This window comes from Ciconia boyciana, chromosome 5 (genome assembly GCF_034638445.1).
Source record: "Ciconia boyciana chromosome 5, ASM3463844v1, whole genome shotgun sequence".
Classification (NCBI taxonomy): domain Eukaryota; kingdom Metazoa; phylum Chordata; class Aves; order Ciconiiformes; family Ciconiidae; genus Ciconia; species Ciconia boyciana.
Genome location: NC_132938.1, coordinates 63215105 through 63229142, shown reverse-complemented (window position 1 = coordinate 63229142; position 14038 = coordinate 63215105). Strand labels below are relative to the sequence as shown.

General features: G+C 46.5%; 1 protein-coding gene across 1 annotated transcript in view; it reads left to right on the top strand.

The window, feature by feature from the left end:
- Nucleotides 1–7384: 7384 nt before the first annotated feature.
- The window catches only part of ADGRL3 (adhesion G protein-coupled receptor L3), a 516059-nt gene continuing 509405 nt past the window's right edge, over nt 7385–14038 (top strand). Inside the window, exon 1 of the mRNA XM_072862688.1 lies at nt 7385–8097. The gene's annotated coding sequence lies outside the window, so the exon portion shown is untranslated. The remainder of the gene's footprint in view (nt 8098–14038) is intronic.

Here is a 14038-nt window from a genome sequence, read left to right as displayed (position 1 = left end):
TGGTTACAGATGATATGAGCATTACAGGATAGATGGCTAAGAGTACTGCAAAAGCACCATGCCCAGCAGTCCCTGACGGGCAATACAATATTTCTGCCAGTAGCTCAAATTTCTCTCAAGCCCAGCAAGCAATGTGAACTGGAACCTTACTCTTCTGGACGTCAGCATAATTCATCCTGCACTAGCGCTGTGATGGATGCCAGGGGTGGATTTCCTCCTCTTCTTCCTGGGAGATTGTGGTTTCTTGTAGCGCATAAAGGCTCTGTGGTCCTGGCTGATGGAGTCATGCTAAGTTGCAGCATGCAGCATATGGCTTCAAGTGACCAATAGATTAAGGCCAATACATTGGTTTCCTAAGGAGTATGGGCACCAAGTATCTATGTGGTGTTGTGTTGTTTGTTTGTGAAGAACGTCTTATTTTCCCGAATGCCACAAGAGTAAATCAACAGGCAGCCTAGAAATTACTGTCCACGTCTTTGGTCCTAGAAGTCATTCTGCCTCTTCTCCTTCTCAACCCCAGCTGCTGCTTTTGCTGTTTATTGGATTTCTCCTGGATTCCCTGAACTTTTCTGACTTTTACCAACAGCTGCAATCAATAAACCCTCTTGCCTGCAAATTTGCTGCCAGTCCCAGGGAAATCTCTCTGGCCGGCACGGCTTATTTTACTCTGCTATTTCTGCTCCCTGTTGTTTCAGCAGTAACTATGTGGAGGGGCATTTAATTGCTCTTTCCATTTAGCCTGGCTGAAGCATACTCAGCACACCCATCTGCTTTAACGTGGCTACTAGATCAAAGCCCCCCCCTTTTACAACAGCCGGTTACATCTTGCAGCCTAACTTATCCACACACAAAGAGAGGCTTCAGCCTCAATTTGAAAATATAACCAGAGCCAGCTCTGAGAATTCAGAAGTTCAAATTAATGAGAAAAAACCAACCCAAGTTCTTTAAATATCGGTTCTAGTGACAATTTTTATTTTCTCCCACATTATTTAAGCACTGGAACAACAGAGACAGGTCATGCTTTCCAAACAGTTGAAATCACTTGAAATCGTACAGGAGGGCTGTATTGTTAGGTTTCAATTAAGCTAAATTATTAATGATTTTTGTGTCTAATTGCCTTATTACCTCGACTACAGACAGATTCAGGTCAGCAGTTCAGATAATTCTTATGCAGGGCCATTTTGCAATCCATGTCTCAGCCACCAGTCACCATGAGTCTTCTGCAGCAGGTTTGCATGGCCTTCCGATTTGCAATGGTGACCAGTTGTGAGCGGGGTGGATCTGGGCATGCATCTCAAGAATGGCAGTTTGCTTGGACTGAACACCACGCTTTTCAGGGCAACACCCTATCTTGACCACCTGCGCCAGGAAGTCTTCCCATGTCCCTACTGCCTGCGCTTCAGGAAGCATTGAAACAGCACCACTGCCTACCAAGAGAGGAGTGCAGCACGAGTATTTCTGCTATTGAGAGACTGGGAACCCATCTTCTGCTGCACAAAGCATTGGGCTGAATTATACAGGCTGCAAGGAAATATGTCAACTGCAAGTTAGGGACCAGATGCCCACGGCACTTTCTCTCCTTTGTGCTGCTCTGATGGTGCCAAGCTACTGCAAACCTACTTTAACTGGCCAGTGTGCCATGGCTTAACCTACCCATTAGGTGGAAAAGTCTTTTTTGACGTTCCATGTTTTCAAAATAATAAAAAATAATTATTTCTTGCATTTCCTATGTAATATGGGAGGGGGTCTTTTGTTAGTTTTTTGAAGCTATTCTCACACCTAGAAAAATGGTATTCAAATGAAGGTGAAGGTACATATCAGAGGGAAGAGACTACAAAAGAAGAAAAAACTGTACTAATTGTCCACAAACCAATCATTATAAATCCCCAGAATTTCACTTGTTATAGAAAGAAAACTGAACATTAATGTAAGAAATGCACCATCAAAGTACTGAAAGAGTCTTGCCTCTGACCTGTATTTGATCCTTATGAAAGCAAAAATTCAGGAGAAAATTGCAAGATGTCTTTTAAAAACAGTTTAACTCCAACTGAATCTGTAAAGACTAAAATACTTTAATCAGATTATGCAGGTATGGCAAGACATCTCTCCACAGCAACTGAAAAGCATTATCACCACGACTCTTTTGGACATTAAAAGCCATCGTGCACTAGTTTTTTTCTTCCACTTGCCAAAGGGCCTTCACGGTTTCATACAAGACAGCAGCATAATGGCTGGTCTGACTACCCAAGCTAGCCCCAGATGTCAAACTCCTTGAACTGAAGCTGAGTGCTGGGCCATGAGGCACGTGCAGGCAGAAGCAGGATGGGGTGGGAACCTTCTGCCCCTAACCGGAGTGGAAGCAAAAGGCGTTGGCATGCTCAGCCCACCCAGCAGGCTGCTGTTATGAACCGTACAGCTTGCAACGATGCTGGGATGAGAGAAGCATTGCATCATCAATGCCAGTTTTAGGTAGTCCTGCCTGGAGCCATGAGGAGATATTTCAGGTTTGAAGAAGTGTCTCCTGCTCGTCTCTGGCGCCAAGCAATCGCTGCCTCTGCCCAGCCTGACTTTTGCATATCTACCTCTATATGCATCTTAAAACTAGCAGTGCTGAGATTTCCTGTGGTAAAATCCCTGAGTGACTAAATTCTCTAGCAGGTTTGTAGCCAGAGCAAGCGGTGGGACAGAAACACATCTGTCCCCATGCAATGTGCCCTGCTCCGTTCATGGAGAATTTATTCACCCAGTAGTTTTACCAAGGGAAACTGCTAGCTTTCAGACACATGTAGAGGTAGATATCCAAAAGCCAGGCTGAGCGTGTGCCTCAGCATTGATTTCTGCTTGTGAACTATTCCTTATTTTGTAATTTTGCTTTAGCCCAGTGCAAACGATCTCGCTGAGGCTCGTGCCTAAAAACGAGTGTGGGAAAAGGCAGCATGCAAAAACATGAGGTCTCCCCCTGCAGGGAGGGATCTCAGACTGCTTTCCTAAACCAGGGCTGCAGAGGAGATGACGAGAAGAAAAAACGCAGAATGTGGAGTATGTCAGGGTCTAATTCAGTGTTACTATCTATCATCAGTTGTTAAAGAAATCGGTGAGCTCCAATTGTGGGGATTTTATGATGGAAATGTGGGTTTATGAGGAATGAGTTGAGTTTTGCTGGATCTATAGCAGGAGGCCTGTGATGTTTATTTGTATCACTCCATAGCATTTGTTTTTTACAGTTGATGTATTTTTGTGAAGACAATACTTCACATTGGAAAAAAAAGGTGAAAACCAAACAAGCCACATAATACTTGATTATGAAGTAAAGAAAACACTGTGAAATATATTTTGTGTGGGAGAACGGGTTAAAAAAAAAAAAAAGCAAGTCTGAAAAGCATAAATGTGTACCAATGAACTGCTCCAGATGACATGCATCTCTGAGAATAAGGTAATTCATTACAGAATGTAATGGCTCAGTGACAGTTGTTTATGGAAGTTCATGGAAATCTGAGAGAAAGCCAGAAAGCAAATAGGACACAGATTTCAGAAAAAGAAGAAGAAGGGAAAAAAAAGAAAAAAGAAAAGAAACCGAATCACAGGCAATTACAATTCACTAAACCTAATTTTAATCCATCGTAAAATAATGAAATGATCATTAAAACTCTGCATCTACCTGGGGAATAAAGGAATAATGAGCAGCAAACAATGCTGGCACCACGGTGCCAGGGTGGTATGTGTGACAAATCCTTCTGAAGAAGAAAATGGATTTGGAACCCAAAATACTGGGTGAACACATTCAAATAATACAACTTGAAATGGTGATTTTTTTTTCCATGGGAGAAAGCGTTCTGGAAACTTCTAAGGCTGCAATTTGGTTCTGTTACAGGTTTTCCAGTGTAAAACACTGCACTGAATTTGAAGGCCTAAGGGCCGGCCGCCTCTGCAAGCAAAAATACCTGAACGCCGGGGTGATGGATATGGAAAAGAATAGGAGTAGATTATAGAGAGTCTTACAAAATGATAGAGCAGCACAACAAATCAATGCACTTTGGGGCTGCTGGCACAGGTAAGTTATATCCTTCGACTGCAGAGAATAACTGCTTTTTATGTAATCACACCTGGGATATAGCATTAAATTGCAATACCTCATTACCCGTCCTTACAAAACACAAAAGGATTTGAGGGAATTCAGACCCGAAGAAGAAAAATTATCAGACTCTTGGAAAGACTGATACACAAGGAGAGATTAAGTAGCTTAAATATATAGCTTATCTAATCAATAATTAAGCAAGAGAAGGATAATGGTTTAAAAATATGTAAGAGAAGGATAATTATTTTGAATGATGCATGGTCCCAATTCAGCACAGTGCTTAAACACATGTACATATCCATCAGCCCTGCAAAACACCGACACATGTGATTTCAATGGAGCTTAAGCACATACCTAAATTTAAGCATGCACTGAAGTACTTTGATTAATTGGGGCCATAACCACAAGTAATAGTATGAAATTAAGAAACGGAAAAATGTAGGCTGAACAGCAGGAAAATCTTCCAAACGGTGAGATATATGAGACTGGGAGTAATCACTCAAGGGAATTGGTGGAAACCTCATCCCTGGACACCTTTCAAGTTTTGCTGGACAAAGTACTGGGAAAATATCCTTTAGGGAATAATCTTGCTGTTGCCTCTGGGGACCACAACTACACAACCTAATGCAACTTTTCTGTCTCTAAGTTTTTCTGGGCTGGCTCGCAGCATTAAGCCTGAGACACAATTTTAATGAGCAATGATAGCGCGACAGGCTGGTGGCCTTCCAAAGCTCTTCCTTGCCTCTCCCCACAATTCATTGGGTTTTTTCCATCTTCATTATATGTAACGCTATGAGAGAAAAAAAAAACCCACCACACTTTAAGCCTAGTGGTACTTTGTCTTTTTTCCACTCACTGACTAAACATTGATTTCATTCTCACCTCTACATTAAAACAGAGCTTAAAGATACATAGCAAATCTAATTTCAACTTGTAGGGCTTTGTTTTGTTCCCAGAGCATGTGTGGTGAATATCATCAGAGAGGTAATCGTATCTTGGAGAATCTCATAACTCTGAGCATCCCAGCAGACGCAGTGTTAAAGATTTGGGGGTTTTGGTGGTTTCTTTGTTTCTTTTTCTCCACATTGCCCCTGGAAGAAGGCCTGTTGCAGAAAAGGACTTTCCCAAGGATGGAGCAGTGGATTCTCTGAGGGCTTTTCCCACTGGGGAGAATGATTTTGGTGAGCCAGATCCGAGGCCTGAAACACAATGGCTTTTTAATTGCTTTAAAGCCTACTTTTTCTTAAAGTAAACATTTGTAGAAGGCTGTGCATCATTCACTCGGACTTCTGGGTGTATTTTGCAGCCTTGTGGGAAAGGCCAGGTGTTCTCTTAACATGACTTTGCAGAGGTCTACTGGAAATGGAAACAGTTGAGACAGATCTGTTATAACTTTTAGAGTTTTTTTCCCCCTGAATTTCACCACAGTCGACATTCTTCCTTTATTTTTGTAGTGTCAGTGAGACGGGCCCTTATTTTATTATTGGGAAAACAGCTCTTATGTTTATTGGTCTTAATTTTCCACAGCACATCAAGGCATCTAGAATAGCAGTTCTTAACCTAAAATACACATTTCTGTGCCTGTCTAACTAGCAATGCAGCTAGGAACATGTGTGAGCATCTTCCTGACTCACAGCCCAAGTTAACAAACAAGATTAATTAATTCCTTTATCCCACTGAAAAGGACGGTCTTGCAAGGTCTCTGTCATTGGAGATCCTTAAGAGCTTGTTAAAGAAACAAGCTGGGCAGGATAATAAATGGAGTGGGTCTTCCATTAGGGTGGACCAGGTGGCCTCACTGGGGCCCTCCCAGCTCTCTTGGCTACAGGTTTTTTACGTTCAAAGCTGGGAGTGCAGCAGCATCTCCCCACATAGGTCTGGTCACTGGGGTAAAGTGTGGCATGTCGCACATGTATGTCAGCACTCAGGCAACTGGAAAAGTTTGCATTTCTTTTCTTCCCTTTTTTTTTTTTGTTAAAAGAGTTTGATTTGTTTGGGTCCTTCTCTCTAAAACTAAAAGCTAACAGACGATACAGTCTGGGAGAAAAGTATTTATCATGTTCCAGCCAAGCACCGTTATTTTCAGAGGTCCCTTGTAAGCATTTAAGATAACAAATGTTAAAACAAAGGTAGACTTCTTGTCCCATGTCCCGGATGTCCGTGGCTTTCCGGAGATCAGGGCATTCACATTTCCCACCTCTTGGAGGCCCCAGGGCAGAGACGGAGCTTGTCCCCCGGCCCCAGGCTGCTGCAGGGCTGCCCTGAGCCCCATCCCTGGGCTGCGCAGCCGGGAGAGGGTCTGTGACCAGCAGGCTGGCTGTGATTGGCTGTTTGGCTGGGGACAACAGGCCGAGCAGCAAATTGGGAGGTGGGGAATCCAGTGGGGAATGGGGGCTATGCCAGAAAGACAGACTGCGATTGGCTTCCTGCGAGGGGAGCAACAGGCAGAGCAGCCAATTGGGGGAGGTGGGGAAACCCCCGCAAGTGATGGTTCTGTGCTGGAAAGGCAGGCTGCGATTGGCTGCTTGGCTGGGGACAACAGGCTGAGCAGCCAATCGGGAGGTAGGGAATCCAGTGTGGAATGGGTCTGTGCCTGGTAGGCAGGCTGCGATTGGCTGCCTGGGAGGGGAGCAACGGGCAGAGCGGCCAATCGGGTCGTGGGGGATCGTTTCGGGAGGGGGCTGCGGGGCAGGTCGTGGCGGGCGTGGGCGCCAGGGCTGCAGAGAGCCCGAAGGAAGGGGGCAGCTGCAGGGCAGTGCGGGCCCAGGGGGCAGCGCGGCAGAAGCCCCCGGCGGGGCCGGGCCGGGCCGTGCGGTGCCGGCCGGCTGCTAGGTGGAGCCCGCGTCCGCGCAACCCAGATCCGGGCCCTCGCCGCTCCCCCGCCCCTCGGCTCGCCGCCCGCCCGGCTCCGTGCGGCCGCCGCCGGGCAGGGCAGCAGCGCCGCGCCACCCGCCGCCGCCTCCTCCTCCCCGGGCCCTGCTCCCTGCTCCCGGTCCGGCCCTGCGGGGGACGCGGGTGGTGCGGGTCCCGCCGCCCCGGAGCGCCTCCGCCCCCTCCCCGTGTGCGTGCGTGTGTGTGTGCGCTGTGCCGAGCCGAGCCGTGCCGGCGGGGCCGCCCGCCCGCGGCCATGGGGCCCCCCCGCGCCCGTTAGGCACAGCGCGGGGCGCGGCCGCGGAGCCGCCCCCCCTCCGCGCCCGCGGAGCCGCCCCCCCGCCCGCCCGCGCCGAGCCGCGCCGCGCCGCGCCAGGGCTGGCGGTCTCCGCAGCGGGAGGAGGAGGAGGAGGAGGAAGGATCCGGGGTGCCGGCGGAGCCTGGGGGGCTGAGGACCACCCGCCTCCCTCTGCGCGGGCGCCTTTGTGTTCCCCAGCCCCGGCGGAGCGAGGGGCCGCGGGCAGCGGAGCGGATGCAAAGAGCGGCTGGTGCTGGAGGGAGAAGAGAAAAAGGGGGATGGTGGAAGATTCTCTCTCCCCCCCCCCTCTTTTTTTGGTGGTCTCTTCGGCAGTGGCTGTTCTTCCCCAGCAGCAGCGGCAGCAGCAGCACAGGCAATGACTCTGCCGCATACGAATCGCCTGGCCGGTGGTGCCGGCTCCGGAGACATCACCTTGCTCTGAAGTTGCCCACCTGGAGGAGGTAAATCGGAGCGGGGCTTTGGTCCAGAGGGGTCGGCGGCGACGGGGGAGAGGAGGGAGCGATCGCCTCCCCCATCCCCACACACCCTGCGTCCTCCGGGAGGGAGCCTGTGTAGCAGAAGAGCACGGCAGAAAAGGAGAGACTTTTTTTTCTTCCTGTTTTTTTCCCTTTTTTATTTTTTATTTTTTTTCAAATTTTTCCTTGCTTGAGGGACGTTCCCTGCTTCTCATCCTCCCCCTTTTCCTCCTGGCTGGGGGCTTTGGTACTGTGGCCAGGTCTGCTTCCTGCCCCCACCCCTGGTTTTAATGGCTGGATTGTGGCAGCAGCTCTCTGCTGCAGGTTGTTGAGGAACTGATGGGGACTTGCATCTCAGGAGCTGGAGGTGACTAAAGGTAACTAACCACCCAACGGATGGATGCTCACCAGCCTTTGCCTGGCCGTCAGTTGCACCTTTGCCCACTTGTGTTGGGCTGAAGGGTGCTGGCTGCCCTGGGCACACGCTTGGATTGAATTATTTCATAATAAGAATAGTTTGCCTTCAGGGGGGCTGGATCCTCCAGGTAACTGGGGAGCGTCTCTCTGGGTCTGCATGGGTCTGCATGGGGGGGGACGGGGGACACAGTGGGGACAAGGGGTGTGCTGCTAGTTGGGAAATGCCTTGTAGGCTCCAGTCGGGTTTGACCGTCGACAAGTAGGGTGGCGAAGGCAGTGGGTAAATGGAGGAGACCTGGTAGGTTTTGTTCTTGCTCTCCTTTCTGTTTTTCTGTGAAAGGCACCACGTTGGACTGGTGGGTTTGCTGCTGTTACACTGAGAAATTCCTGAGTTTCATGTGTGTCCCCCCTCGTCCACATGCCCACCTCTTCGTGAATCTATGTTTCTGTTTAATTGCTGAAGGGTGCCTCGAGAAGCAATTGCTTTTCTGGATAGCAGGAGGCAGAGGGTGGGCACGGGGCACGGGTGGGGATGTTGCCGAACTGGGGGGGGTGCATCAGTGGTCGCGTGTGCGTGGATATGGGGTGGTAGGGTAGAGTTCTGCATCCAGCCCAGTGGCCCTGGGTTACAGGTAGGCGCGAGCTTCCCTTTCCCTTGCAGCTGGAGTGGGAAACGTACGGTCCAGGTAGATGCATTGCTAGAGATGTTCAGAGCTTCCTTCCCACCTCCTGCCTGTGAGATCGCGTTTGCCGGCTCTAGCAGTATAGGGCTGGCGTTTGCCAAAGAGATTTTTGAGCAAGAGGGCCAGTATGTATGGCTGAAGGAAGAAAATAGTTGGGTTTTTTTTAAGCTTTTTTTTTTTTGAGCTCTTGGTTTATTTGCTTGCTTAATTATTTATTTGTGTTCCCCTTGCAATAATCTTTGGACTGTTTAACTTGGAAATATGGTTGTAAAGCTGATGATCGCTCCTTGCCATGAGCCAGAGAGCAGCCCTTTCCTGTTTCCCAGTCTACGGAGCCCACCTCGAGCTGGTGCCCTTTATTGCTAGTGAACATGTAGGTACAGTGCCCCAGAAATGTGCCCTGGGTACCTGGGGGGGATTGCCTTCAGGGGCTGAGTTTATCAGCAGCCTTGTGTCCAGAGTTGTCCATAGGAACAATGTAGCCCCCCCGATGATCATCATCCCCCCCCTCCCCCCCTTTCCCCTATAGACAGGCAGATGTTTAGTTTTGCAGGAGGGATGGTGAGGTACCCCCCCTCTCTTTCTATCCCTTTCCTGATAGGCATGTGATTCTTCTCTGCGGTAGTTAAAACAACTTGTATATGGCCAAAAGCAAAAGCAATGGATTGTGGTCTGCTTGTCAGTGTAGCATTCGTCGCTTTAGCTAAAACAACCCATGTCTGTTGTATTTACTTTTTTATTTAGATCACTCATTAGGAGGTATTAGCATTTCCACTGTCCCAGTCCTGGTTCCAGGCAGCTAGCTGCTTAGGAGGAGGGTGAGATGCAAAAAAACCAAAAGAGGTGAAAATGCCATCTGTGTCTTGATATAAAGCAGATAGGTAGGTAGTCTGCTAGTTGCAGTTTCTTTCTGTATTACAGCACTGATTATTCCAGAGTATTGGATCAAGATTTTGACAAAGCTGACAAAAAAAAAAATCTTCCCTGGAGTTAAAAATAAATAAATTCCATTTTTTGCTGTGGAATGCCGTCTCTTAAAGAGCACAGCCAATGCTGCCTGCTCAGTATTGAGTAGTAGCGTGTGCTTTGTAGAGCTCATTTATCATAATTTCCAGGGGTTTGTGATATGAACAGGCTTCTACTGTGTATTCATTAGGAAAAATCCTTCCATGGAGTTTTTTATGGGGGTAAACCAGGTGTTGCAGGTTAAAAGAGGCTGCTGTCAAAAAGTCTGCAGTTGTCACTTAAGAATACCAGACTGGGAAGGGAGAAAATCTGTGCACCCATGCTGATGTTGGGTGACAAAGTTCAGGTTAGGGCTCCACCATAAAGCCCTATTTTTTTTCTAAAGGTAAAACAACTGCTCTCAGGTGGCAGGAGTCAGTCCCCCTTGTTGTGGTTGAGGCTGTCCCTGTTCCACCTCCTTATGAGCTTTTTCCTTATTTAGGCTTGATTTACTACAAAGTGACTGTTATCTTGTTACCTGCTAGCAATATATGAGGTGGATACCTGGTGTGTCTGTTTCCAAAAGGACTGAAGTTTTTATAAAGCTAGTGTTGGCCCATGAGTTTATATGATTTTTATTATTGAATAAAATATGAATTTTCCCTTTTCTTCTGGGGGCTGTTAGGAGAGAATATGTTTAATTTCGCATTTAATTCTAGAGTAAGCTAAATGGTAGTGCAGATTGATGACAGTGAAAACACTGAGTCCTGCTTTGTGGGGCAATGAGATTTTAATGGTATTTATTAAGTTTAAGGCTAGCAAGTCCTCGCTCAGATGTTTTGTTTGAGAAAAGTAGGAGCTCAGCTTTTGGTTTCTTGGTGCCCTCCGGAGATGGTGGAGCAGCTTGTGTCTCAGCCTAGGAAATTTGTCCCCGAGCACCTACTGGGTCGATCCCCCTCCTTTGTTTGCTGCAGCCGGTGCTTGGCCGCGCGTCCCACAGGTTGGGATGCCATAGGGACCATGTCCCTCCCTGCTGGGGTTGATGTGGCAGAGGTACTTGGCTTACCTATCCTGGTGTTAATTGCAGAAGAGACTTTTTCCTCCTGCAGCAGAAAACAAATTGCCCTGCCCGCTGGTGCGAAAACGAAGCTGGTGCCCTTTGCCGGCTGGGAGGGAAATGGAAGCAGGTTTGTAGGTGAAGACGCAGGCACGCGCATTGAGCTGGGTGTCTGCGTGCTGCCCAGCATTGCAGGGCTGTTATAAAAATAAATAAATATTTAGAGGCAGGTGGACTGAATTATTGGCCAGGACCGGAGAGGAATATGCATGACCTTTAGCCTTGTTCAGCACGTCAGTTGGAGGGCCTGATGGGTTTTCTCATTCAGAGCATGAGTGTATGCATCATCAACACAAGTAAATGAGATGCACACAGGAGGGTGAAGTCTTTGTAAATGGAGTAGTCCTGGGAATGGGTGATTTATTATTACAGATTTTAATACTAATAGTGTTGGGACTGGTGTAGATTGACTAGGAAACTGTTCCATGCGTGACACAGTATAAAGGATGGGCTGAAGATTGAAAGAGATGGAATTCAGGGAGCAAAAATGGATCAGGGAAAAGCTAAAACATTGAAGATGGGCATGAGGCTTTTTATGCTTTTAATAAGTTTTCTTTCTTTTTTTTTTTTTAAATTATGTTACTTTTAAATTATGGTGGTTGTGGAAACACCCCAATGCTGTGATTGGAGTCATTTTGACAAAACTCCTTACTCCTTAGAGCATTCTTGCACATCACAAGAGAGGTTTGGAAGAACAACTTAAGAATTACCATTTTGGAGCGGTGATGATCATACTGCTCTGAGATCTAGGCATCACAATATTGATGTATTGCTTGAGACAACACTGAGACACCAGGACAGCCCTGCAAAATAAAGAAGCATTTTCCTGCCACTTTTGATGATGGCCTGCTTATTGGGGTGGGATGCACTTGGTGAGCGTTGAAGTTTTGAAGGGGTGTTCATTGTAGTTCATGTGGACTTCCAGTTCTTCCCTGCTGGTCCCTTTCTCATTCAATAGATGCCCTCCTGCTGGGATATGAATACTAGAAATGCACCATCATGCCAAATTTTGAGTGTACATACACGCTTCAGTCTCTGCTATGTCTATATGCAATGCTTTCAGATGTCTATAGGATGGAGAGCTAGAAAATGTGCCATTTGTAACAGTTCACTCTGCCCCAGCGTATTTGTAGGAACGTAACTGTCCCAGGCAAGGCAGTCAGGCATGCTGGCCTCTGACTGTGTCATCTCCTGGGGTCATATCTGCCTTGGCAAATCTTTGTCATGATCCTCACCAGCACTTAATATCAGGCTCTTTAATCCCTGCTTGGGATGTGTGTGAATATGTCCTGGTTTTTGTAGGTGCTGAGATGCTCCAGCACTCCCTGATCTCATCTTGGTGCCTGCAGGCAGTGGAAGCTCCCAGAGCAGGCTGCTGAAGTAGAAGAAGGAGGAACTTGCTTTTAAGCATCTACTTTTAATTCTTGGTTACTTTAATGGCAAGGAAACCACCTCTTACACAAATCTGTGACGTCATTCTAAGACGTTATCCCATTGCCTGTTTTTAGCCTCCAAGTTTGCGGTGTAGTGCTTGCTTTACATTCCTCACTAGATAGTCTCTACAGTGCACAGTTTGAAACGCATGCGCCTCCTGGGTGCAAGCTAAGTGTTCATTTTTAAGATGACTTCTCTAAGGACACCTTGACACTATAACTTTTACTTCAGCAGTCTTTTCAGAGAGGCTTCTGATTTTGTCTGTAAGGCAGATGCATTTATTAGTCATTGCACCAAGCATCTGTAGCTATAGCAAGGTAGCTAGTCTTTTCAGGCAATAAAAACTTAATTTTAATTGTGTTCTGGACCACTCTTTTGCTTACTAAGCAGTGCTCAACATGGGATTTTTTTCCTAGCCTGTCTGAAACCTCTGTTTTCCTCTGGCAGAGAAATGAGGACTAAACCATTTTTAAATGGCCTTTTTCTTTCTGTCTGGTTTTTTTTTTTTCCTTTTTTCCCCTCCCTTTTTAAACTTTTCATCTCTGCTTCTTCAGGCCCACTCCTGTCCAAGGGAGGTATCTCTGCATCTGTGATGGGGTTCCCGCTGTAGTTGATAGAGCGCTTCTGTTGGCTTCCCTGTGAGGGGAGGGTGCTCAAGAATCTCAGATGTGGTATCTTCTCAAAAGATGCTCCAGAATCTCAGTCGTGGTATCTTTTCAAAAACATTCCCCCACTTCAGCATCATGTTTCTACTAATTGTGTTGTAATGTCTTTGCCAGAGGTGGCATTTCAGGCTGAACAAAGCTGTGTATGCAGGTGAAAACTTGAAATCTGTGCACACTTCTGAAATCTGCTTATGAAAACAGTCGTAAATTAAAATCAAGACACTTCCATTTGAGACTTGACAGCTTTCGGTTTCAAGGGTCATGATATAGGTACCATTCTGAAGGAAGCAAAGAAGTGTTTGGAAGCTGTCCTAATTAAGCAATATGAAGTTATCTATTTCATTTAAATGCCTAATAGTAATAAACTTTTACAGAGCATCCATTGATGTATGGCCTCACACTACCAGGATTTTTAAATTATTATTATTTTTTTTAAAGTACCATAGTCAACATGTGAGTAATTACATAGGAATTATTTTGGTGGTTACAAACCTAATGCTTGCAGTCTAGCACAACTCCGATTCATTGCAGTGGATACCTGACAGAGGGAACAGCTTTGAAATATTTTGCACAATATTTTGAGTAGGTTGGATCATAGCTTTGCTACTATTAATTGTAATAGCTTTACTGACTTGATTGCAGTTGCATTGATTTATACCAGGTAAGGTCATTGATTTTGAACTTCACAACGGAGCTATGTGTTTCTACAACTTACAGCGAAAAGTCATAAATACAAAGGATCAACATGAATGTTTTCTTACAGCAATACAAAGTTAAAATGAAGTGAAATAGGACTCTCTGTGCTTTCGTAGCAGTGGTGCTACAAATGTAATCATGAATTGCCCTACTATAAAGTTCTGCGCAAAGATGCCAGTGCTGAACAACGCCATTCTGAAAAGAGGTCTGGTCTAAACCTGGCACCTTCGGATAAGGCTCTAAGTGGTTTTATACCAATGACAAGTAGTTCACTTGTAACAGTAATTGCATACAATGCATATGAGTTTTACAGTAAGTCCTTTTCCCACTCCATGGGAACCAAGAATCTAGTTACAGAGGT